Here is a 23,914-nt window from a genome sequence, read left to right as displayed (position 1 = left end):
TGCCATGGAAATAACAAAGACAGGCTCGCAACGTTGATCGATTGCTTGCTCTAATTGGGGACCCATCGCGATGCACCAGGAGGAAGCTTCACATACCTCTCACAGTGACTAAGTTCCCAATACATTGGAGTCTACATTGCACTGTAGAGAACCTACTGTTAATTTTATAAAATTATTTTTATGTATAATGGCTTGCATTAATGTTTAAAAGGCAAAAGTCAAATATTATGGTTCAGTTGTGCTCTAAACAAAAACATTCATTTCGAATGCATCCCTGTCATATCAAAGAACCTACTGTTGCTTGTATATGTCGACCTTTCGGCTTGTGTGATAATAAAACTTCTCAAATTCACTTGTGATGTTAGGCTGTCTAAGGTGTTAACTTTGGCCAAAATCACTTCTTTCATTGGATGATTTCGATTATCGATTATGAATATTTATCAAAGAAATTCTGACACAAAACCAATCTAAGAACACTGCCAGGCACATAAAGTACCTTCGTATGAAATTTTATAAAAATCGACTCTGCCAGTGTCTTCCATAAGGAACGAACTCACAAATGCACAGACACACAAAGTTCCTTTTATGTATATATATAGATATATATCTATATATATTTATTTTTTTACTATAATAATTATCAAATACCTACAGACACTAGTGTTTCATCCTTTCGGTAATCTTCAGTGCAGGGTGTCACGATTAATACCAGTCGAACGATTCGAACTCGGCAACACAAGACATCTCTGGCTCGGTTAGCAAAGACCTAATCCATTCGGCTACCATTAACCGCGTGAAATAACGTTGAATTTAAACATTTAAATTTTTTTTTAAATATATATATATATATATATATATATATATATATATATATATATATATATAAAATAAAATTTCCCAGACTATCCATCCACCAGACTATCCATTCATGTGAAATCACCTTTTTCTTCACCATATTCCCTCTGCTTCACTTTTTGTTAGACTTACTTGCAGTTTCATCAAATACTTTTGTATGCAAAATCCGATCCCGCATTTTGCTAATTCCTACCCTCTGATGAGAAGGACAGTATTTCTTCGGAATTCTGCGGATTAAGGACTATCCACTTATTAAGTGTTTCCTTTTCAGATTAAATATGTTTTTAACTCTTTTTCAAAGTGTTTTTTAACACGTTTTATTAACTATTTGCTCTTATATATATATATATATATATATATATATATATATATATATATATATATATATATTTCAACAATTTCCCACACTCTCTATCTGTGCTTTAAATAAACGAAAATTCTACAAGCAAAGTTTCTTAGCTAGAATTGTCCGTCTGTGAACCACAATAACGTGGGTCTGCTTTCCAGTTGACTATAACATGGTCGATTCCAAGTCTAATGTAAAAAAGTTATTATTGGGCTGTACTCTTATAAAGTTAAACCAAGTTCCACCTTTACTCGTCATCACGGTGTTGCTTCATCGTCTACCTAGCACTCATTAACCTTTATCCTAAAGTTGACTGCAGACCTTGATAACCAGTGGCTTAAAGTAAAAGAAAGGTTAATCATGTTATCTCCCTTTATTAGAACTTTTTACTTACGTCAAATCAGAAATAGAAAGGTAGCTTTAACCCTCTTTGCACCAATGATAACATGCAGTTTAGACGCGTAAACAGCTAATAAAAAATGATGGACATTTTTTTTTATTATTCCTGACTTTGACCTTGTTTTAATAAATTGCATTAATTTTTTTTCCTCCTTCTCTTTTATTTTTTCCCTTCTTTCGTTCGTTTTTTTTTTTTTATCTTCCTCCATTTCTTAACTTTATTATGTTTTACTGTCTTAGCTAATTTGACCTCAGTGAAAAAGTCGCACTGACCCACTGGCAAAATTATTGCCTTATATAAATCAACAGTGAGATTGGAAAGCGAGTTTCTTTGTTCTTAAACATAAAACACAACTAAAAAAAAAATTATAAATCGAAAAATTCTGTTAAAAAATATTAAAATTAACTGCAGTTAAATTATATAAATGAAAGTGTCTGTGTGTGTGTGTGTGTGTGTGTGTGTACATTTCCATACGCAATAACTCTGTCAATTTTAAGTCTACAGACTCGAAATTTGATACACATGGTACTGAGATTTGGGAAAATCGATGTGATCCCTTTTCGGCCAGAAATTTGTCGATTAAGGGGTCAAAGTTCAACGATTTGACCTTTGAGAAATCTACCAAACTTCTCCGACAATTTGAGGTCTAAAGACTGGAAATTTTAGATATAGGTTCCTTGGACATGGATCTAACTTAATAACTCGATTTGAGCCCAAAACAATAATTGTTAAGGGGTCATAATAGGGAGCAAAGTTAAAAACATTGACCCTTTTTTTTGTTTGTTTTGCTCAACATACATCTCCAAATACCCGGGCAACGCCGGGCACCCATGCTAGTATATATATATATATATATATATATATATATATATATATATATATATATATATATATCAGGTTTTAGCATAAGTCCTCCACCGTTTCACAAAAACAATTTTGTTATAAACCATCTTTTGATATTTTTTGTTTCTTTACCTCCCCACAAGAACAGAGTTGGACACAAAGTCGGTTTTTAATGTGGGGAGAAAGTAACAAAAATAAAAAAAATGTATCAGTCATAAAGGATTTCTCCTCCACTAACCGCGACTAAAAAATTAAGTACAACATCAGAACAGATACTACACTTTTATTTTGGCCCGAAGGCCAAGAAAGGAAAAAAGGAAACCCTTCTTTTTGATATTTGACAAAATGTTATATAGCATTAAAAAGCACGTACTCTGTTTCACATTTTTCTGTTCTCATCGATTTTTTTTTTTTTTTTGCCCATAATTTTCCTCGTTTTTCAGAACCGTCAAATGGATTGTCAAGTAGATAAAAAAAAAAATCACATTTTCGACACCTCCTTCTTTTTGCCTTTAATCGAGGTCAAAAAACGAGTGAAGTGATCCAGAATATTTGTGCCGTATATGGAGAAAACGCTATAGCTGAGAGAACTGTTTGAGATTGGTTAACTGGATTCAAACACAGTAATTTCGACCTCAATGACGCTCCAGAAGACCAATCAATACAAACGAAGACCAACACAGGGTTCTTTTGAAGGAAGATGGCCATCAAACAAGTAGAGAATTGGGTGAAAAAATGAAGTGGTATTTTGCTACAATTTCACACCACCTGCAGTCAATGTGATTCACACAAAAACTTGGAACTTGCGTAAAGCGTAAACAAATTCCTTGATTGCTTCCACGTCACAAAGTAGACCGCTTAAGATTTGGTCATGAATACCAAACCTGGGACGTTGAGAAGTGGAAGAAAGTCCTGTTTTCTGACGAGAAAAAATTCAATTTAGATGGTCCTGATGGGTTCCAGTGATATTGGCATGACAAAAACATGCCCCTTGAAATTATTTCCACACGTCATAGTGGTGGAGGGTCCGTAATGGTATGGGGTGCCTTTTCTTACAGAGGGATGATGGAGCTCCAGGTGGTGTAGGGTCGTCAGACAGTAGCTGGTTATGTTAGAATACTACAAAAAGCATCCTTGATGATGGAGGGTCATCGTTTGTGTTGGGATGGATATTTATTCCAACAGGATAATGCTGCAATCTACACTGCAAAACGGACCTTGAGCTTTCTACAAGAAAACTGAGTCCATCTCCTGGGACATCCTGCATGCTCACCAGACTTGAACCCAATTGAAAATGTTTGGGGATTGATGACGAGAGAGGTTTATCAGAATGGCAAACAATATTCAACAAAAATGAACTTCGTGAAGCCATCTTCAGAAATTGGAGCAGCATTCCTCGCACCTTAATGGAAACCTTTATTTCTAGCATGCCCCAAAGAATTTTTGAAGTCATCAAAAGCAATGGAGATAGAACTCATTATTAAGTTTGATTGTTGAATGTTTTCATACACTTTTTGTACAATTTAATAGAATTTTTGTCTCTGGTCTTATAATTTTGATCATGTGTAAAAAGCCTAATTTAATAAAAATATAAATTTAAAAATAAATCTTTGGAATGTAGCTTTCTGTTTCCATAACCTTTTAGATTGTAGTATTTGTAACCTTAAGTCAGAAGAGTTTAAAAATCTATCCTTAAAAGAAAGATTTTTTTAAGTGGTCTTAAATTTTTGATCAGCAGTATATATATATATATATATATATATATATATATATATATATATATATATATTGATGGCTACATATAGACCAATATACATAATGATTATTTAAAAAATAAAAATAAACAATTTAAAAACATTGACCCTTTTTTTTTGTTTTGCTCAACATACATCTCCAAATACCCGGGCAACGCCGGGCACCCATATATATATATATATATATATATATATATATATATATATATATATATATATATCAGGTTGTTGCATAAGTTCTCCACCGTTTCACAAAAACAATTTTGTTATAAACCATCTTTTGATATTTTTTGTTTCCTTACCTCCCCACAAGAACATTAATCATTATATATATTGGTCTATATGTAGCCATCATTAAATTCTGTACCCCTCGAAAGATTTTCAAATACACACACACACATATATATATATATATATATATATATATATATATATATATATATATATATATATATATATATATATATATATATATATATATATACAACCAATTCGAGTGTAGGATAATGATAGAAATAAGAATAGAAAGAAATAATTATTAAAAATAAGAAAAGGAACACAACTAGGGATCTATGTAAGAATAAAATAGAATTTGAATTAATATGGGCAATTGTAGATAAAGCTAGAAAATACAAATTGAGTAAATGAAAAAGATGTAAACTATGTTTACTTGAATCATACCACAAAGTGAATTCCAAAGAGGAAATTATGAATAAGAACTTAGTTGTTGTACAAAGCTGTCTTCATAAAATAAATTCCTATTATTGTGCTTAAAACCTGATTAAAATAACATTTTATAATAAAAAATTTTTTTTAAATGTTAGTTTGGTAAGAGAATATTAAATTTAATACTAAGATTGTAAATGGTACAATAAATAAATAAATAATCAATAATAAATAGATCATCAAATTATATAGACAAAATAATTATTAAAAATAAGAAGAGAAGCACGACTGCATTAGGTGATTGGGTTAAGAAACTACGTAAGAATAATATAGAATTTGAATTAAAATTAATTAAGATAAAGCTAGAAAATATAAACCTAGTAAATCAAAAAGATATGATCTATGTTTATTCTAAGTGAATTTTAAATAATAAGTTAGATGTTATACAAAGCTGTCTTCATAGAAATATAAAATTGAAGGTATAGGTTGAGAATGAAATGTTTGGTAATTTAATACAAAGACTTTAGAATGGAACAATAAATACATTAATAGATGATCAAATTAACATATAGAAACTAAACTAATTATAACCTAAATAAGGGAAATAGAAATTTAATAATCGTTAATAATCGTTAATAATCGTTATTGCTAATAAACTAACACGAGGAAAATCTTTAAAAATCGAACTGCAAGTAATTCTAAGATAGGGAGATGAACAGATTATCATGGATTAAAATAGATTAAATTAAAATATAAAGCTGAATCAAACTAAAAGAGAAATTGAACCTAGGTTGATATAAAGAAGATAAGGTTGGAAGTATAAACTTAAAATGAAGCAAAAGAGATTAATAAATACTAAAGTCAAACTATTAAAGAAAGAATGCATGTAATTTTCATAAATGATAAATAGATAATTATTGAGAAAATAGAGTTATCTCCTTTACATAGCATTTGCTATATCCAAGGACCTATTGTCGATTTGATATGTTGGGCCTCTTGGCTTATGTGGTAATAACACTTCTCAAATGCATTTGTGATGTTAGGCTGTGTAAAGTGTTAACTTTGGTTAAAATCGCCTGTTCTTCTTTCATCGGATTATTTTGATTATTGATCATAGATACTCATCAAAGACATTCCGATACAAAACCTATCTAAGAATGCTGCCAGACACACAAAGTACCTTCATATGAAATTTCATAAAAATCGGCCCAACTGCTTTTGAGTGCATAGGAAACGAACTCACACACACACACACACACACGCACACACATATATACACACACACACTCACACACATATATACACACACCACACACACACATATATACACACACACGCACACACATACACACACACACAAAGTTCCTTTTATATAAGTGTAAAGATATGCATGGATTTAAACACAAAAATATGTTTAAGGATATAATTCAATCACTACCGTGTTTGAATATATGGTTAAGTTTTTTTTTCTTTACAAGTAGTCACCACTTATCAAGGCCCAGAAGCCACTCGGGGATAAGGGTTATTGCGTGTACAGTAATCAATGGGATAATATCGCGGGAATTGTTAGTAATGGAGATTTGATAAAGTGTTTTACTTAAGGGGGCGGTTTATCAGGAATTTGTTTACGTTGGACTTGAAGACATCTAAGTTGTAGTCAGGTGGGAAACAGGCAAACGGAAGAGAGTTCCACAGGCGTGCAGTTTTAAGAAAGAAGCTGATTTCATGTAATCTACGTTTGGCAAAGGAAGGATAATGAAGAGTAAAGATAAAAAAAAATATTAATGGATAATGATAAGACTTAATAAGTTAAATTTAAAATTAAAATTATTGACGTAAACTGCATGGGATTAAAATAAATTTTAATTAATATTATTTAAATAAACCTTTTGATTATAATTCATTCTTAAGAAATAACGTATGAAAAAATAATCAATTAGCAGATCGTAACATGTATATAATATTTATACGAGACTATGAAGGATTGAGAAAAGAATGGTAAAACATATAAATAGAAATAAAATTTGAAGGTGTAGATTAGTATTTGGAAAATAAATCAATAAAATAAATAAACTGGGAATAAATATTTATAAAATAAAAATAAAAACATTATTAGATTAATTGAATATGAAAATAAGGAATTGTTGAAAAATAGAAATACTAAAGTGGGTTTATTAATCAATTCGAAGGCAATCAAAGAATAAAAAACAAAAATAAAATATAAAAATTGTATAGAGGTAAGTCCAACTGCTTAATCTCTAACTATAGTCATTATGAATGTATTCATATATGTATAACAAATGTATCTCGCCGTCTGAAGAGTAGCTATTTTGAAATATTTTTAAATGATATTATGTTTGAATTTGTCCAAGTAGTTATGAACAATTGTAACACATAAGGACATATGCCATATAATGTTCTCATTTTATATTTGGTTGTCTTGATTTTGTGAAAATATTATATATATATATATATATATATATATATATATATATATATATATACACACACACATATATATATAGTGTGAGCGTGTGTGTGTATTTATATGTGTATGTATATGTATATATATGCATATATATATGTATATATATATGTGTATATATATGCATATATATATGTATATAAATATGCATATATATAGATGTGTATATATACATGTGTATATATGTGTACATACATATGTATATATATATGTGTGTGTGTATATATATGCATATATATGTATATATATGTACATATATATATATATATATATATATATATATATATATATGCATGTATGTATGTATGTATGTATATATATATTTAAAATAAGTTGATTAAAAAGTCGATAAAAAAAATCACGAATTGTAATGGAACCCGAAGCGCTTTTCGTCAGACAAACTTTTTTTTCAAGGATATATGCCTGAATGTTTTTTTTTTCTTTTTCTTGCACAAGGGATAACGAAAGAAAAAAAAAATTAATAGAATGTGTCCCTCCAAATAAAATTAGGTGAGAATCGCCCAGCATGTTCCTCGTTTCATCCAGGATCATCAGCTTATTTCCAGGGGTACCCAATTAGTAGAATCGGCTATTGGACAGCACTTAGTAGATAAAAAGGACTGTGGTTCTACATTCTCTCTGGAGTGTTTTTCTGTTTTGCACAGAAGGCGCACTAAGTTCCACCTAACTGTCCCCGAGGGTCTTGCCATTAGTTTTAGCCCATTCCCTCTACTTTGTGAAAGCAGAGAAACCTTCGGTTGCAGTTGGAACTATTTGGGGGGGGGGGGCTCATTTTATTTAGGTTTCTTTTTTCTTTTCGTCGTTATCCCTTTCGTATAAGTATTTCTACAAGAAAAAGAAAGAAAAAACAAAAATACATTCACACATATATCCTTGAAAAGTTTGTCTGACGAAAAGCGCTTCAGGTTTCATTACAATTCATGATTTTTCCTTTTTTTTTTTTAATCGGCATTTTAATCGAGTTATTTATTTTATAACATCCGAATATGGTTCATTTCTTTTTCATCATTATATATATATATATATATATAAAATTTTTAATTCGACCGTTTTGGATTTTACCATTTTTGGATTTTTACCCTTCACCGGACGATCCATTCATGTGAAATCTTTTTATTATTTTTCTTTTGCCTCCTGTTCCCCTTACCTCACCCTTTTTTTAACCAAGTAAGATCTTTGACTTACTTGTAGTTTCATTAAATACTTTTATATGCAAAATCCGATCCTGCATTTTGCTAATTCCTGCCCTCTGATGAGAAGGAGAGTATTTCTTCGAAACTCCACGGATTAAGGACTATCCACTTATCTTGTGCTTCCTTTTTTAAAATTAAATATGTTTTTAACTCTTTTTCAAGATGTCTTTTAACATATTTTATTAATCATTTGTTCATATATATATATATATATATATATATATATATATATATATATATATATATATATATATATTGTAATATAGGCAAAGTTAATATCCACAGGGTAAAACCCCCCAAAATATTACTACATTACTTTTAATTGTATTGAGCAGATAATTGGGCCTCACATCAGTGAGGTGGGGAGGGGGGCAATACGCAAACAAGCCGTAGAGAGGAAGGCCTCGAAACGGTGTGTATTCTCTCCTGATGACCCAATATTATCTATAAGACAAAATACCCCCTAACATGACTACATAAAGTTTTAAAATATATGTTATGAAATACCCCCCAAAAACACCATCCTAAAAAACTTAGACGAGGAAATCCCTAGGAAGGTGCTTTATCTCTCTCTTGATATTAACTTTATCCGAAAAGAAAACAGCTAATAAACATCAGTATATACAACCATGTAACATCAGCTGTTTCTCTCAAATACAACATCTTCTGTTGTTCGCTTACTTTATGGCGAGTTTCTACTATTGTTTCGGTAGTCATTTTTATCCTTTATAATGAGTACTCAATGATAAATATAATTGTTTAGCAGACAAAAAGATTGTTTTTTATATAAAGGTCATCGGTCACAGCCTTTTCTTTATTCATTAACTTGAAACTTTAATGAAAAGACGTTTGTTTTCGCGTGCGCTTACACACACACACACACACACACACACACACACACACACACACACACACACACACACACACATGCATAGGAGAGAACTTGAATGCCTACTAGACACTATCCTTTACTGTCAAACGTCTCTCTGTTCAGGAGTGTGTCAAGACAATCTGACATGAGGATACTTCTCCTAACAAGTAAACGCTGACTAAATATTCAAAATCACATAATATTGTCAGACTAAATAAATCTTCTCAGTATGACTAACCCAAACTGGCTTTTATGAGAAGTGGTGCATCTTCTACAAGTGGTTGCTTCAAGTAATAGTATGAAGCTGAATACTCCACCAGACTAGATAAATTTTTATCCCGAAATCCAATGAGGCCAAGAGACCACAAGAAAGTTATGCTATAATTTATTTAAATGGTCAATTGGGGGAAATTATGTTTTCAACTTCTTTACTAACTCGGTGTTTGAGATGTAGAGGAGAACTTTGATGGAACATATAGTTCACGTGTTTGCCTCTATCAAAGGGACTCTTTTATTTCTGAGAACTTTGACTGAAGTAGAACGAAATAAAAAGGTATATGTATATATCTATAATCTTCATAAGAATAATAGAAAAAAGGAGTGCTCTAAATTAGAGATAGAGCACTAATATAAGAAATAATTTAAAAAATAAAAATTTACATTATTTGTGTTGTTCAGACTTCTGTTCTCACCCTGAGTTTTATTTGCACAATGTTTTAGCAGATGTAACCATTGACCTTCTTTGAGTGTATATTGTCAAACTCAGGAATGTCTCTGTCAAATTTGGAAATCAGCACAGAATTTCGAATGGAACTCTGTATTCAATCTTCAGGATTAGACGATTAATTGTGACGGAATAGGAATCCTGAGTCTTGTAACGTATCCTGCCCTTCCATAGTTGTTGTCTCACTACGTTTTGACCAATTAATCCTCTGGCCTGCTTGAGTAGCATTGAACCCGCTATCTTTAGACAATGATCACTTGGAACCATAGAAACTCAATGTCTCTATTCACTATGCCATGGGCCTTTTAATCACCTGAAAAAAGCCAGAGGATGAGTTGGCCGAAATGTGAACAAAAAGAGAAACTATAAAGATGAAGATGACTGTCCACAAAAAGAATGAATACACAAATACAGAGAAATGTGTGCAGAACAGGAGACTTTGATGGTCTGGTCACATTTACAGAATGGATGTAATGCTATACACGTTTACATGATGAAAATAGTAAGCCACAAAAAAGAATGGAGGTACAAAGGATTCCAAAAAGTAAAAAAACAAAAAAATAATTTTTTTATATTATTCAGATTTCATCTTCCTCTGAAGTCATCAGATCTAAACATCTTTAAGACCCATATGATACGTTATTTCATTATTTCTCTTCATGCAACGCATGTCCTCAACTCTTACTGGCCAGGTTTATATTTCCACACATCATCATGTTGCATACCCAGACAGAGTTTTCCATCTCTGTTGAGCAGGTGCTAATGTGATCGCAAGAATTACAAGTGGATGGGTTTAAGTTCAGGAAATTCTTGTCATTACTATGACAACAGCATATTCTTTTCATTGTTTTGACTCTCGAGTATATATTCGACACAGTTAGACACAGTGAATCAAACGAGAACCACATCACTCTATATAAAAGCATATAAGATATAAACGGATACACACTCGAGAGTTAAAACAATGAAAAGAATATGCTGTTGTCCTAGCCCTAGTCATTACTAACTAGCAGAGCATTGCTGTACAGGAAGGACGAAGGAAGTACAGACAAAGACATAAGTGGAAGGGCAACATTTCAGAATCGATAAAGCTGGGAACTGACTAACATGATCAGGAAGGCATAAAAACTGACTGTCAGGTCATCTTTGGTGCTCCAACGGTCATCGGAACCATGGGACACACAATGATAATGAGAGAAGAAAAAACTGGCAAGAAACTACGTTCATGGAAATTCGTTTTGGGTTTAGTTTTTTTGTTTGTTTTTGTTTTTTACTTAGAAGTGACTATTTATTAAAACCTGAAGGCAGCTCTAGAATAAGGGATAATGTCAAATGGACGGTTAAACAACACTTTGATGATCAGTAATGGCGGATGTTAAGTAGAGCTTAATTATATAAGAGAACGTCTCAACAAGAATTTATTTACATTAAACTTGAAAACAACCATGCTATAGTCAGCTAGGAAGCAGCCCCACTGTATTGTGCTCCACAGATATGCAGCTCTAAGAAAGAAACTTTGCTTGTAGAAGTTTTGTTTATTTTAGGCACAGACAGAAAGTGACAGAAATTGTTGATAGTTGTCGTGGTTAGACAAGTGCTTTTGCGAATTTCTTATGGGGAGGGGTTAGATTGAAGCTCAGCCGAGCACCTACCATGAAAATAACGATAGAGTAGAGATACACAAAGAAAGAAAGGAAACATTTTTGTGTGTAGTGGTGGAAGCCAGACGAGTGTTATTGTGACTACAGATAGTTTCTTTTTTTATCAAAGATATTTTTGGTTTATTCAGCCAAACGAATAAATACGATTTGTGTTTTTAAATCAGAAATATAATCCGCGGCTTTTTCCACCTTCCCCTACATCTCCGCCTGTCCCCTCTTCCGCCGTCTCCTCTCAAATGAAATTGAAATTTGCAATCAACATCACTGGTTTGGAAATCAATAAGAATACAAAAGCATCCATAAGAATTCAAGTTTGAATGAGTAACCATAGCAACGCATTTAGATATTCTTACTTCTTAATATTGCGAAAAAGACTACAGAACGGAAGAATGAAAAATGTTTCTGCTTGGAGAAGACGGCAGTTAATCTTACAGAACATTGTTCATTCTATTTCATGTTGCATCAACTGATTGTTGGATGCTGCACTTCAGGGGAGAGGGTGAGTTGTCTGCCCCTCATCTGACCGAAATTTGGTGGGGGATGTTAGAGAAGGAAGGTCAGAAATAACTTCGACTCTCTCTCTCTCTCTCTCTCTCTCTCTCTCTCTTTCTCTCTCTCTCTCTCTCTCTCTGATTTTGGTGAAGATCATTTAAAATAGGTATCCTCCCTCTATGATAGGGGTTTCCAAACTACGGCCCGTGGGCCAGATAGGGCCAACCAAAGTCTTTAATCCGGCTCGACGAAAAGACATAAAAATATTCAGGAAATATTTAAAAAAATGGAAATGTGTAAAAATTGTGTAATGGTTTTTCTTCTTTTTTTCCGAAAAGAAATTTTTTATTTTTTAAATTAGGTTTTGGAGAACCAATTTTACTAAAAAAGCAAAGCTAATGAGCAAAAGGGATTAAAACACGTTCAGATATTTTTTTTTATTTTGGCCTGCATAGCTCTAAAAAGGCAGCAATATGGTCCCCTATTCGAAAACGTTGGAGACCGCCCCCTCTCTCTGCGATACTTTAAAATAAGCATCGTGTAGTGTTTTGTTTTCTGAAGAACTGTAATGAATTATGTGAACCATGCGAACAGGTTGGGAGCATCGTTTCTTTGAAGGCGTTTATTTTCAGATCAAGAAACACTTGTAAACCTCATTCAAGATCAGCATCATACGTGTCATCAGAACAACAAAGATAAAGCCAATTGTATTTGGTCATCCTTTCAGCTCAGAAATAGTTAAGAGAATTGAGTTAAAGAGAATTCATAAAAAGTCACTCACCTAGAATATCTATAGACTCATAAAATCTTCTATATTGAAATATATAAACATACACCTCCATAAACACACATTATAAAAGATTTAATTCGAAAGTATATATATATATATATATATATATATATATATATATATATATATATATATATATATATATATATATACTAGCAAAAGTACCCGTCGTTGACTGGGTTCAAAAACAGCCTACAGAAAATGAACTCTTTATGAAAGTATAATAGGTTATGAAAAGGAAGGGTTGTAAAGAGATAGCTTCGAATTTGGAGGTATCAAAACCAAAGCAAAATATGATGAAAGTAAAAATGAAATAGATAGACCCCATAATTTATTATACCATACTTGTTCTCACTGAAACACTTATCACAACATTCTGTGGATCTATATTAAAAAAACTTATTAAACTTTGTGACATATTTCCATTCTATGGAGGTCAAGCGCGAACGAACACCCCATAATTTTATTATACCATATTTCTTCAAACTGAAACATAATTATCAAAGTATACTTACGCAGATAGATATGAAAAGTGTTTATTAAAGTTTGTGCCTATTTCCATTCTATGGAGGCCAGACGCGAACGCAGACCCCACAATTTTATTATACCATCCCTATTTAAGTTAAAACATACTTATCAAAGTATTCTTATGTACATTTATATCAAAAACACTTGTAAACGTTTTTGTTTTTAATTTTTAAATTTTTTAGTTCCATACTTCGTGGACCAGGCGCGTATGCAGACCCCACAATCATCATTATGCGAGATCAAACATACCCATTCTGTTCCTCGATACGTCTATCATTATATGTGATCAGTTTTCTCTTATAGTCAACCATATAGGAGCCTATTCGTGACCAGACACACACACAGACGTTCAGCTTTATATTATAGAAGATATATATATATATATATATATATATATATATATATATATATATATATATATATATGAAAATAAAAAAGAATTTAAAACTGTAAATTAAAATTTACAATTAAATTTATTATTCGACAGAATACTCCAAAAACAATTTTCAAAGTCCTTATTCCACAGAGTTTCGAAGAATGCTACTCTTACTATTCTCCTCATGAGAGGACAGTTAGAAATTAGCAAATTATAATTGTACCTATTTACAATGCCTCCCCACGGGACAGTTAGACACCAGGATCGTTTTTTAATGTGTAAAAAAGGTACAAAAATAAAAATTGGACGAGAAATGGAAGTGCCGCATCTGAAGAACAGATACTACACTTTGATCTTGGTCAAAAGGCCAAATAATTGTAGCAAAGCTAGAAATTTGCTGGTTGATGCGTTAGATGAAACAACAATTTATGATATTTGGTCATAAATTTTAAGAAAAATAGTAAAAAAATTTATATACATGAAACAATTGGAAAAAAAAACAGACAAACCGGGAATAACATTTTAGCGTAGGTAATGACTCCTTCATTGGTAATCCGAAAGGTGAGAAAGAACTTCTTTTAAGAAATAAAATATCCAGAATTATAAATCCAATGGCTTAAATTTTCAAAATGTGAAAAAATCCAGTTAAAGTTCATAAAAGAAGATTTTGTTTTGTTTTTAGGTTGTGTTGCATTCGCTGAAATGCAGAAAAGTTGATATTCAGCCAAGGAAAAAAAAAGCAAACTGTTAACTGTAAGCTCTCTGGTCAGTTCCATGTATTTGCTCCGCTTCTCCGTGTCCTTCATCTTCATTCTGTGCTCTGCTGGAATGGCAAAATCTACAATCATGCAGAACTTTGCCTTCTTGTTAACTATTATTATATCTGGTCTTCTTGCTTGGATTGGTTTATTCGTTTTTATATCCATGTCCTTTTCCAGTACCAGTTTGTGTTTGTATCATTTGTCTGGATGTTCATCATGCAATCGTCTGCATAACTGCCTTTCCCACTTGATCGTGTCTATTTTCATATTCTTTTTGCGCTAGTTTGCTGCATTCACTTATTATGTGGTTTATTGTTTTATCTCTTTGTCCGTAGAGTCTGCATTTGCTATTTTCTTGTGTCTTGTCGATTATTGCTTTGATGTGATTGGTTCTAATCACGTTATTTTGTGCAGCTGTTATTAGTGATTCAGTTCCCTGTTTAGATTTCCTTTTTGTAGTCATTTCCAAGTGTTTTCGTTAGTCTCATCTTTTGTAATCCTTATGAATCGTCTATGTAGCTGTTTCTCTTCCCATTTTTATTCCTTGTTTCTTTTTCTATTTTGTTGGTTTCGCTCGTACCTCTTGCTACAGCAATTATTCTTTCAGTGTTCTGCATTATGCATATTTCTAATTCTATTTTTTTTTTTTACAGTCTTCTATACAAACCAGTTCTCTTTCTATGTCTTTCTTTTTCACATATAGTCGGTCAGTATAATCCTTTTAGGTGTAGTACATTGTGCATCGTCATAAGTTTCCTAGTCTTCTGGTCGAGGTTCCATAGTGCTAAAGATTCGAGTCATGTTTATCGGTGTCTCTAATTCTGTCTGTGTTTTTGCAAACAGTTTCAGATCATCCATATACATTAAGTGGTTCATTCTTTCATCTGTATCAGTGAACTTGTATCCAGCTTGGCATTTTCTTAGTATGTTGTTCAGGGGCATCATGGCTATAATGAACAGTAATTGTGATAGGGAATCATCTTGGAAGATCCCTCTTTGTATTTTGATTTCAGTTATGTATGGTCCATCAGCTGTCAGATGAAGTCGCCACATTCTCGTTGCATTTTCTATCAGATTGGTTATATTACCTGGTTTTTGTACATTCTCAGGCATTCTATTATCCATGCTTGCCGGATTTTATCATATGCTTCCTTATAGTCTATGCCAGGGCTAGGTTCTTTTTTCTACATTTGACCTCTTTCAGAATCCTTTGGTCTATGTATAATAGGTCATGTGGTTCTCTTTTTCTTTTCTGACATCCTTTCTGTTCCTCTGGGAGTAGTAAGCGATTATGAAGGGAATGATAAATTTATTCCCTCAGTTGTGCTATAAGTATTTTCCATATTGTAGGTAAACATGTTATTGGCCGGTAATTACTGGTGGTGTGTCCTTTTTCTGTGTCTTTTTTTTGCACAAGTCTAGTTCTACCTTTCTTCATCATTTCTGGCACGTCTGCTTCATAAATACATTTTTCCAGGTTTTGAATTAATCTTTCATGTAGTGTTTTGAATTAATCTTTCATGTAGTGTTTTGAATATTTTAAACCATTACACATGCATTCCATCGTGTCCTGTGCTCCCCAGTTTGCCATTTTTTTTGGGGGGGGGCTTTCTTGAGTGTGTCCTTGCTGGTTTACTTCTTCGATTTGCTGTGATTCTTCCTTCATGTCTTTCAACCATCCAGCATCTCTATTATGATCGTGTCGTTCTTCCCATATCTGGCTCCAGTAGCATTTTGTTTCTGTTGGATTCGGTTGTTCTGTTCGTGTTTTTCCTCCGTTCTCATTCTGATAAAATTGACTTTCATTGTTTTCAAAGGTTGCACTTTTCAGATTTGTATTATCTTAATCTCTGTTCTTTTGCTGCTAGTTTTTCTTCAATTCTTCCTGTTTCTTGTTGAGCCTTTCCCTGCTGGTCACATTTCTACTTTTCCATCCTCTTCTAGTCATTTTCATCTTTTTTATCCTTATGACTTTTTTTTTATGTTTGTTGATCTGGGTTTCCAGCCTCACTTCCCATCCAGATTTTGTTGGTCCTTTTTCTTCCTCTGTCTTTTTTCTACTTGAAATTTCATACTTACTGTCGTCGCCCCTGCATAAATTAAATTTTTTAGGTCTGTGTTAGGGACGTACCCCTATTACCAGTCACTTCTGGGAACGAGAAGCGGTTTACGAGAGAGTCGGAGACAGTAACGCGAAGTCGATAGCCGTTCACAACTAGTTCTGCAATTAGGAAAGATATTCCCACTTTTCATATATTTTGTAAATACATATTTAATTGTCCCTGTGTCTTTCTCGTCATTTATTCAAGCACAACAATAATGTACGTACTCGTCACAAAACAAAGACGTCATATTTGAAAAGTCACAAAAATTGATCAAGCCGTTTTTTCTAAGAAAATTTAATTTTCCGAAAAACAAGAAGTAAGATATTTGGTTGACCATATTTTTAATCTAGCATGAATGAGAAGCGAAGCACTCAAACCGAAACACCGAGATCAAAACTTTTACGTATTTTTTGATACATACTAGCGAGGGGTACCCGGCGTTGCCTGGGTGTTTGAAGGTGTGTGTGGAAACTCCGGGGGTAGGGGGGGGGGTAAAAAAATGATCTATAGATAAAAAAGAAGAATTTTTACAGGTGAATAAAGAAAGACTACTTTTATGATCAGATTTTTTCAATTTTCGAAAATGATTTGCTGAGATTTTATTATTTCCTTTGGCCGGTGTAACGTAAAAAATTCTCCTGTAAAAATTATTCTATAAGAGAGAAATACTATTGTTCAATTTTCAATACTTATCGGATAAAGTTCTGTACAAAACATCTTTAAGAACACTGCCGGACATATGAATTACATTTTTGTAAAATTTGAAAAAGATAGGCTCAGCTGTTTCGGAACCTACGAGGAACTCACACATACAGTTACATGCACACATACATATACACACACATAAAGTGACTTCTATATAATAGTAAATAATTGATGATGATGATGATGATGATGGTGATGATGATGATGATGATGATGATGATGATGATGATGATGATGATGATGATGATGATGATGATGATGATTTGGTCCCTATGTTTTCCCTACAGATTAAGCATTATAAGACTGGGCAAGAGTTTATGAGAGATGGAAAGAATTTATTGGTTATTTCGAATCCCTACATAGTACCCCAGTAGTTGTTTCCCCTGATAGTAGCCCCCTACACCAAAGTGGCAATTTGCCTTGTTTGGGGTGAAAATGTAATAAAAAAAATAAAAAAAATAAAAAAATCTAACTATGAAAATCTGATTGCTTAATTAGCTTCCATTAATCCGCTGTTGATGTTGCTTAATCTGACAATTGCAGTAAAACAGGATTAAAACACAGATTATTTTCCGACGAGTACTCAATTAATTTCCATGTTTTTTTTACCAAAGAAAAAGTTTTGCATGCAAGAATAACAAAATCATTTTCTATGTAAAAGAAAATAATGAATAATAAAAAAAAGTTTGAACCTTTTCGATGTGGAATAATGTGTGCTTTTTTCTATGTGAAACAATATTGCTCTTTTTCTATGTGGAATGCTATGTACCTTTTTCTATGTGGAATAATGTCTGCTTTTTTCTATGTGAAACAATATTGCTCTTTTTTTATGTGGACACACAGTATATATATATATATATATATATATATATATATATATATATATATATATATATATATATATATATATATGTATTGGTATTTACTAACCACCTTTTTGGTAATTTTATAAGTTCCAAATCTAAGCGACTATCAGAATTGATCAGAATTTAACAAATGAAGGCTCGTTGGAAAAGCAATGACCTGAATTGTGTAGTGGGCTATGTGACATTTGCCCTTAAGGTCGCACATTAAGGGGATCATTCAGAGCCTATTTTTGGCACTTTTTTTTACAGTCATAAGATGTTTCAATCATAGTCATTTGTTTTCCTAATTTTGCACATGAATTACAAAATATATGATATTTCCCCAAAACGTCTAGCCTTGATGGAGAGGAGACTAAAACTTTCTGCTATGGTTTCATATGATCTAAAATAACAGCAAGGGGAGACTTGATTCCAAATATTTCTCATATGTTATATCTCCTCTCTTTGGTTTTCATACATAAAGTAAATTTCACAGTGTATAAGAATTATTTGATATTGGAAATATTCAATATCGTACCCTATTTCCAAAAGAGGGGAGGCATAACATATGAGAAATATTTGGAATCAAGTCTCCCCTTGCTGTTATTTCAGAACATTTGAAACCATAGCAGCAAGTTTTAATCTCCTCCATCTAGGCCAGAGGTTTTGGGGAAATATATATATATGGATATATATATATACTGGTAGCCAAATTTAATACTAAACTGCTCATATCTTTGGTTCTATGGGGCGAAACTACATGAAAATTGGCAGGCTTTTTGTCAGGTCACTAATATATAATAAGTTTAGATGACAGTTCAGAACCTATCAGGTTGGCGACTCTGTATTGAACCCTGTCAGGTGTGAGAGACTAGTAACAGTTGCACCAGCACAAATGTGACAACAATACTCATTACATGGGCGAATGGTAGCCTTGTAGAGGTACAGGATACTTTCAGGCGTAAGTAATTTTCTAGCATGGTAGAGAGAAACCACCCCACCTTTTAGCCCCGCCCCTCGCGGGGGAACCTTTGTAGCCTTTGGGCCAAGATCAAAGTGTAGTATCTTTTCCGACAGATGCTGCAATCAAAGACCATTGCCCTTGTGGCAATCTTCTGGCCTATGTAGGGGCAACCCTATATAACAGCAGGCTCTCACTATCCAGCTCCCATTTCCCACCTCTTGGGAGCTGGTCCCCCCCCCTCTCTCCACATTAAAAAACGGCCTTGTGCCTAATTTGTTCAGTGGGGAAACAAATAAATACAGCCTACCCTACCTTCTTTGCAGCAGCCTTGGCAATGCTCTTGATGTATCTGTTCCAACTCATGTTCCCTGTGAACGTTAAGCTGAGAAGTTTGAATGAAGTACTTTCAGGTAATGTATCTATTGGTGATTGAGAATGTTTTATTGCAATTATTATAGAAAATGAGATGAGTCTTGGCAGCATTGTATGTTACTATCCATTTTTAACCCCATTCCACTACAGATGAAGGTCTTGCTCTTGGGTTTCCGCCATTACTTTAGATATGTCTTCATTTGTTTTTCTCTCATGCCTGTTATATAGCATGGTATCGTCAGCAAATATACCCATCTCAGAGACTATTTTATCAGGGAGGTCATTTATGAATATCAGGAATAATAAAGGTCCAAGGATCGATCTCTGAGATTCACTCGCATTTATATCATATTGTTTTGGCGTATAACCATTGAAGAGAACCTGGATTCTTCTCTTATTTAAGAAGGATTTTATTATGTTAAGTATTCGTCCAGTAATACCATAGGATCTGATTTTCATGAAAAGACCATCGTGTCATACCCTGTAAAAAACCACTGCCCTCCCCTCTCCTACCTTATCCAGTGCATGGTACATACAGAATATGAGAAGGAAATATATTACATGAACTTTTATTTAAAACTACCAGATGCGCCGCATTAGCACACACAACGCCTAGTCAAACACAAAATCAAGTACACTCAACATCAAGTACACTCAACATCGTTTTACCATCAACGCTTACCCTGTGAACTCAGAGTATGGGAAATTCCCATATGCTGTTGTGGGTCAGGATATAAATACAAAATAATGAAACGAATGGAAAGACAGAAACAAAACTCAATAGCTGGATAAAATAAACATATCGTTTATTTTCTGTTGAAAAATGAATGTTTTAGGTGTAACTTGTGTTCATGTCCGCGCGTGGAAAAAGGAGTGAGCAATGTAGTGGAAATGGGAATGACAGTCCAGTGTGTAGACAAAGAAAAAGATAGAGGGTTGACATCAGTAAAGCTGCGCGCACATGTTGGTACTTGTCCATATGGAAATGTCTGCAGGCCACTAGCTGTGAACGCGAACTTGTCTGGTTGATGGACCAAAGCAAAAGGGAAAAAAGAGTGAGAAAGTCAATCCAGTTCATGGAGAGAGAAAGCGTATAAAGTGTACGTACTGTCTGTTAACTCTTGCCCCACACAGTAGCAGGTGGCGTGAAATGCGCGGGCGCGCGCGCTCTGAAAGGGGCGAATGGTCCGTCAACCGCTCAACTCGAGAGCTAAGTTGAAAAAGGAGGAAGCAGCTTATTGCTCTTGCTTTTATAGTTGTTTCTGGTGGCCTTTTGCGCATGTGTGGATTTCCTTCAAAGGGGAAGTGACGTTGCCCATGTTTGCATACATGTGCACGTATGTGTGCATACATGTGTGTACGTTAGCGTGTTTGTGTATGCACGTGAATGTGAGTGTATGTACGCGAACGTGAATATATCTACGTGTGTGTACGTGTGCACGTATGTTTGTGTGCGCGTATGTGTATGACAAGAAATATGGCTTGAGATGTGAATGCATGTTTTTGTGTGAGACTAGAAAAGGCTCGTGCAATGCATAAAACAAAATCATTGAAAAAACAAAAATGCCCTAATTAAGGGTAAGGATAATGAGTAAACGTTGGATAAAATGATGGTTAAAGTTATTACGAACTTGCCAGGATTTGAACCTGGAATCTTCTGATCCGTGGTCAGACGTGTTTTCCATTGCACCACAAGTCCTGTCTATATGCCGAAAGATGTTACTATGACTGTATACAGACAGTGCTAAATTCCGTTGACATGGGCAGGTAACTTTTTAAACAATTGCACGAAACGGCCCAAAAACCTTATTTCGGACTTTTTGTGTGACTCAACGTTTTTCGTTATGAACATGATAGGACAATCTGGAGACTCACACCTTCAGGTGGAAAAAAAATGTTTCAATTCGGTGAATCCGTTCGTAAGTTTCATTGATATATATATATATATATATATATATATATATATACACACACACATAAATAAGTAAATAAACATTAAAAAATTTTTTTTAATAGTATAGATTCAATATGGCACCACCATTCGCCATCAGCTTTTCAAGTCGACCATGAACCGCATCAACTGATTTTAACAGAGATTCTTGGGGAAGGAACTAATGACTTCATGTATTCTCCCTTCAAGATTAAAAACCAAATTCATATAACAGATCTGAAAACAAAATACAAGCATAGATTTAATTACCACACATTAAGTAACATACACACAAAAAATTGAAAAATATATTACAGTATTTGAATAAATTATAGTTATCTTAGATTATATATATATGTGTGTATGTATATATATATAAATATTTGCAATCGGTTTTTGGCCAGAAATTTGTCTGTTAAGAGGTCAAAGTTCAACGATTTCACCTTTCAGAACTCTACCAAACTCCTCCGACAATTTTGGGTCTAAACACTTGAAATTTAGTTCCTTGGACATGGATCTAACTCCGACAATTTTTGGTTTAAAGTTTATTTGAGCCCAAAACAATGAATGTTAAGGGGTCATAATAGGGGTCAAAGTTTAAAAAAATTTGACCTTTGCGGTCTCTATCAAATTACTCAGACAATTTCTGGTCTAAACATTTGAAATTTTACATAAAGTGTATTCAGAGATGGGGCAAGCTTTTTAATCGGTTTGGGTCGAAAATTTGAGCTACAAATATATGAATCTATGTATGTATGTTTGCATGTCTTCCTAAAACTTTCGACAGAGGCGACGAATTTTCACAAGATCAGTATCGTTTTGAAGCTCAACCCTTCAGACGATAAATACTGAAAAATTGGCTAAAAACATTAATTTCTTCACTCTCAACTGGACACTTTTCTACAGGGGGGTCGATTTTTTCGCCGCTATTTTCGAAAGTCATCCCCTCTTTTCGATTGTCTAGCCTTAATTTAAACCCACGTCACTTCCGATTTGGCGGTGGCCGTAACAGAAAAGACGTCACGTTTTTTTTATGTTCTTTTCCTCCTTCGCAGTACGGGTTCGAGCCTGCTGCCTTCCTACTTTTTTTTTTTTGCTCAACACACACCTCCAAACACCCGGGCAATGCTGAGCACCCATGCTAGTATATATATAAAGTAGTAGCGTTCGTGTGTGTGTTTGTGTGTGTGTTTGTGTGTGTGTCCATGTCTGCATGTACAACTCTCCTACAGCCTATAACACTGAACCGACCATAACCAAACCTGGCATGATGATGATCTTCCACCGAGGGATGGTGCACACTATTTTTCAAGGTGAAGATCAAAGATCAAGGTCATAACCTATGTACATATATTCTCCTACAGCTCACACCACTGAACCGATCATGATCAAACCTGTTTAGTGTGGCTCTTACAACATCCACTTACTGCAAAGCGGATACCCGAACGTACAGCAATGACCCCTGCAAAGCACGAATATTTTTGCTAGTATATATATATATAATAATATCAACAAATTATAAACTATTATACAAACATGTATAATAGTTTATAATTTGTTGATATTATTTTCATAAGTATGTATACACAAATTAGAATAAATAAATTTATTAATCATTAAATAGAACATCTTGGAAAAAGATTCATAAATTAATTAAAATTGTTAGTACGAATAGTTGGGTTTAATGACTTTGTTTGATAAAAATTCAATATGGCGTAATGGAATCATATTAAAGGTATATGCAGCTTCTCTTCCAATTTTCGGATTTTAATCATGTCAAATCACATTTCAATTCCTTTTGATGGATTGATTGTTGCTATTTTTTTCTGATGAGTTAAGGGCATAATAGATTCAATGATTGATATAATAATTAAGTGATCGATTTTGTGCCATGAAAGAGATACTGTCATGAATTGTATAAGTCAACGGTCTTAAAGGAATTAATTATAAGATGGTCAACATCATGAATTTTGGAATATAACATTTTGTCATTTATTCTCTCTCTGTCTCTGTCTGCCTCTCTCTCTCTCTCTCTCTCTCTCTATATATATATATATATATATATATATATATATATATATATATATATACTAGCAAAAGTACCCGTCGGTGACTGGGTTCAAAAACAGTCTACAGAAAATGGACTCTGATTTATGAAAGTATGATAGGTTATGAAAAGGAAGGGTTGTAAAAAGATAGCTGCGAATTTGGGGGTATCAAAACCAAA

General features: G+C 33.4%; 1 protein-coding gene and 1 non-coding gene across 4 annotated transcripts in view; one reads left to right on the top strand and one right to left on the bottom strand.

The window, feature by feature from the left end:
* The window catches only part of LOC145291149 (adenylate cyclase type 5-like), a 489,601-nt gene that overhangs the window by 160,558 nt on the left and 305,129 nt on the right, over window positions 1–23,914 (top strand). The window lies entirely within an intron of this gene.
* On the bottom strand, window positions 21,384–21,456 carry Trnar-acg (transfer RNA arginine (anticodon ACG)). The gene has a single exon. It is a non-coding gene; the product is annotated as a tRNA-Arg (tRNA).

The sequence above is a fragment of the Euprymna scolopes genome, chromosome 12 (genome assembly GCF_053919585.1).
Source record: "Euprymna scolopes isolate OS-2025 chromosome 12, ASM5391958v1, whole genome shotgun sequence".
NCBI classification, from domain to species: Eukaryota; Metazoa; Mollusca; class Cephalopoda; order Sepiida; family Sepiolidae; genus Euprymna; species Euprymna scolopes.
Note: the sequence above shows the minus strand (reverse complement) of the source record. Positions and strands in the feature narration are given on the sequence as shown.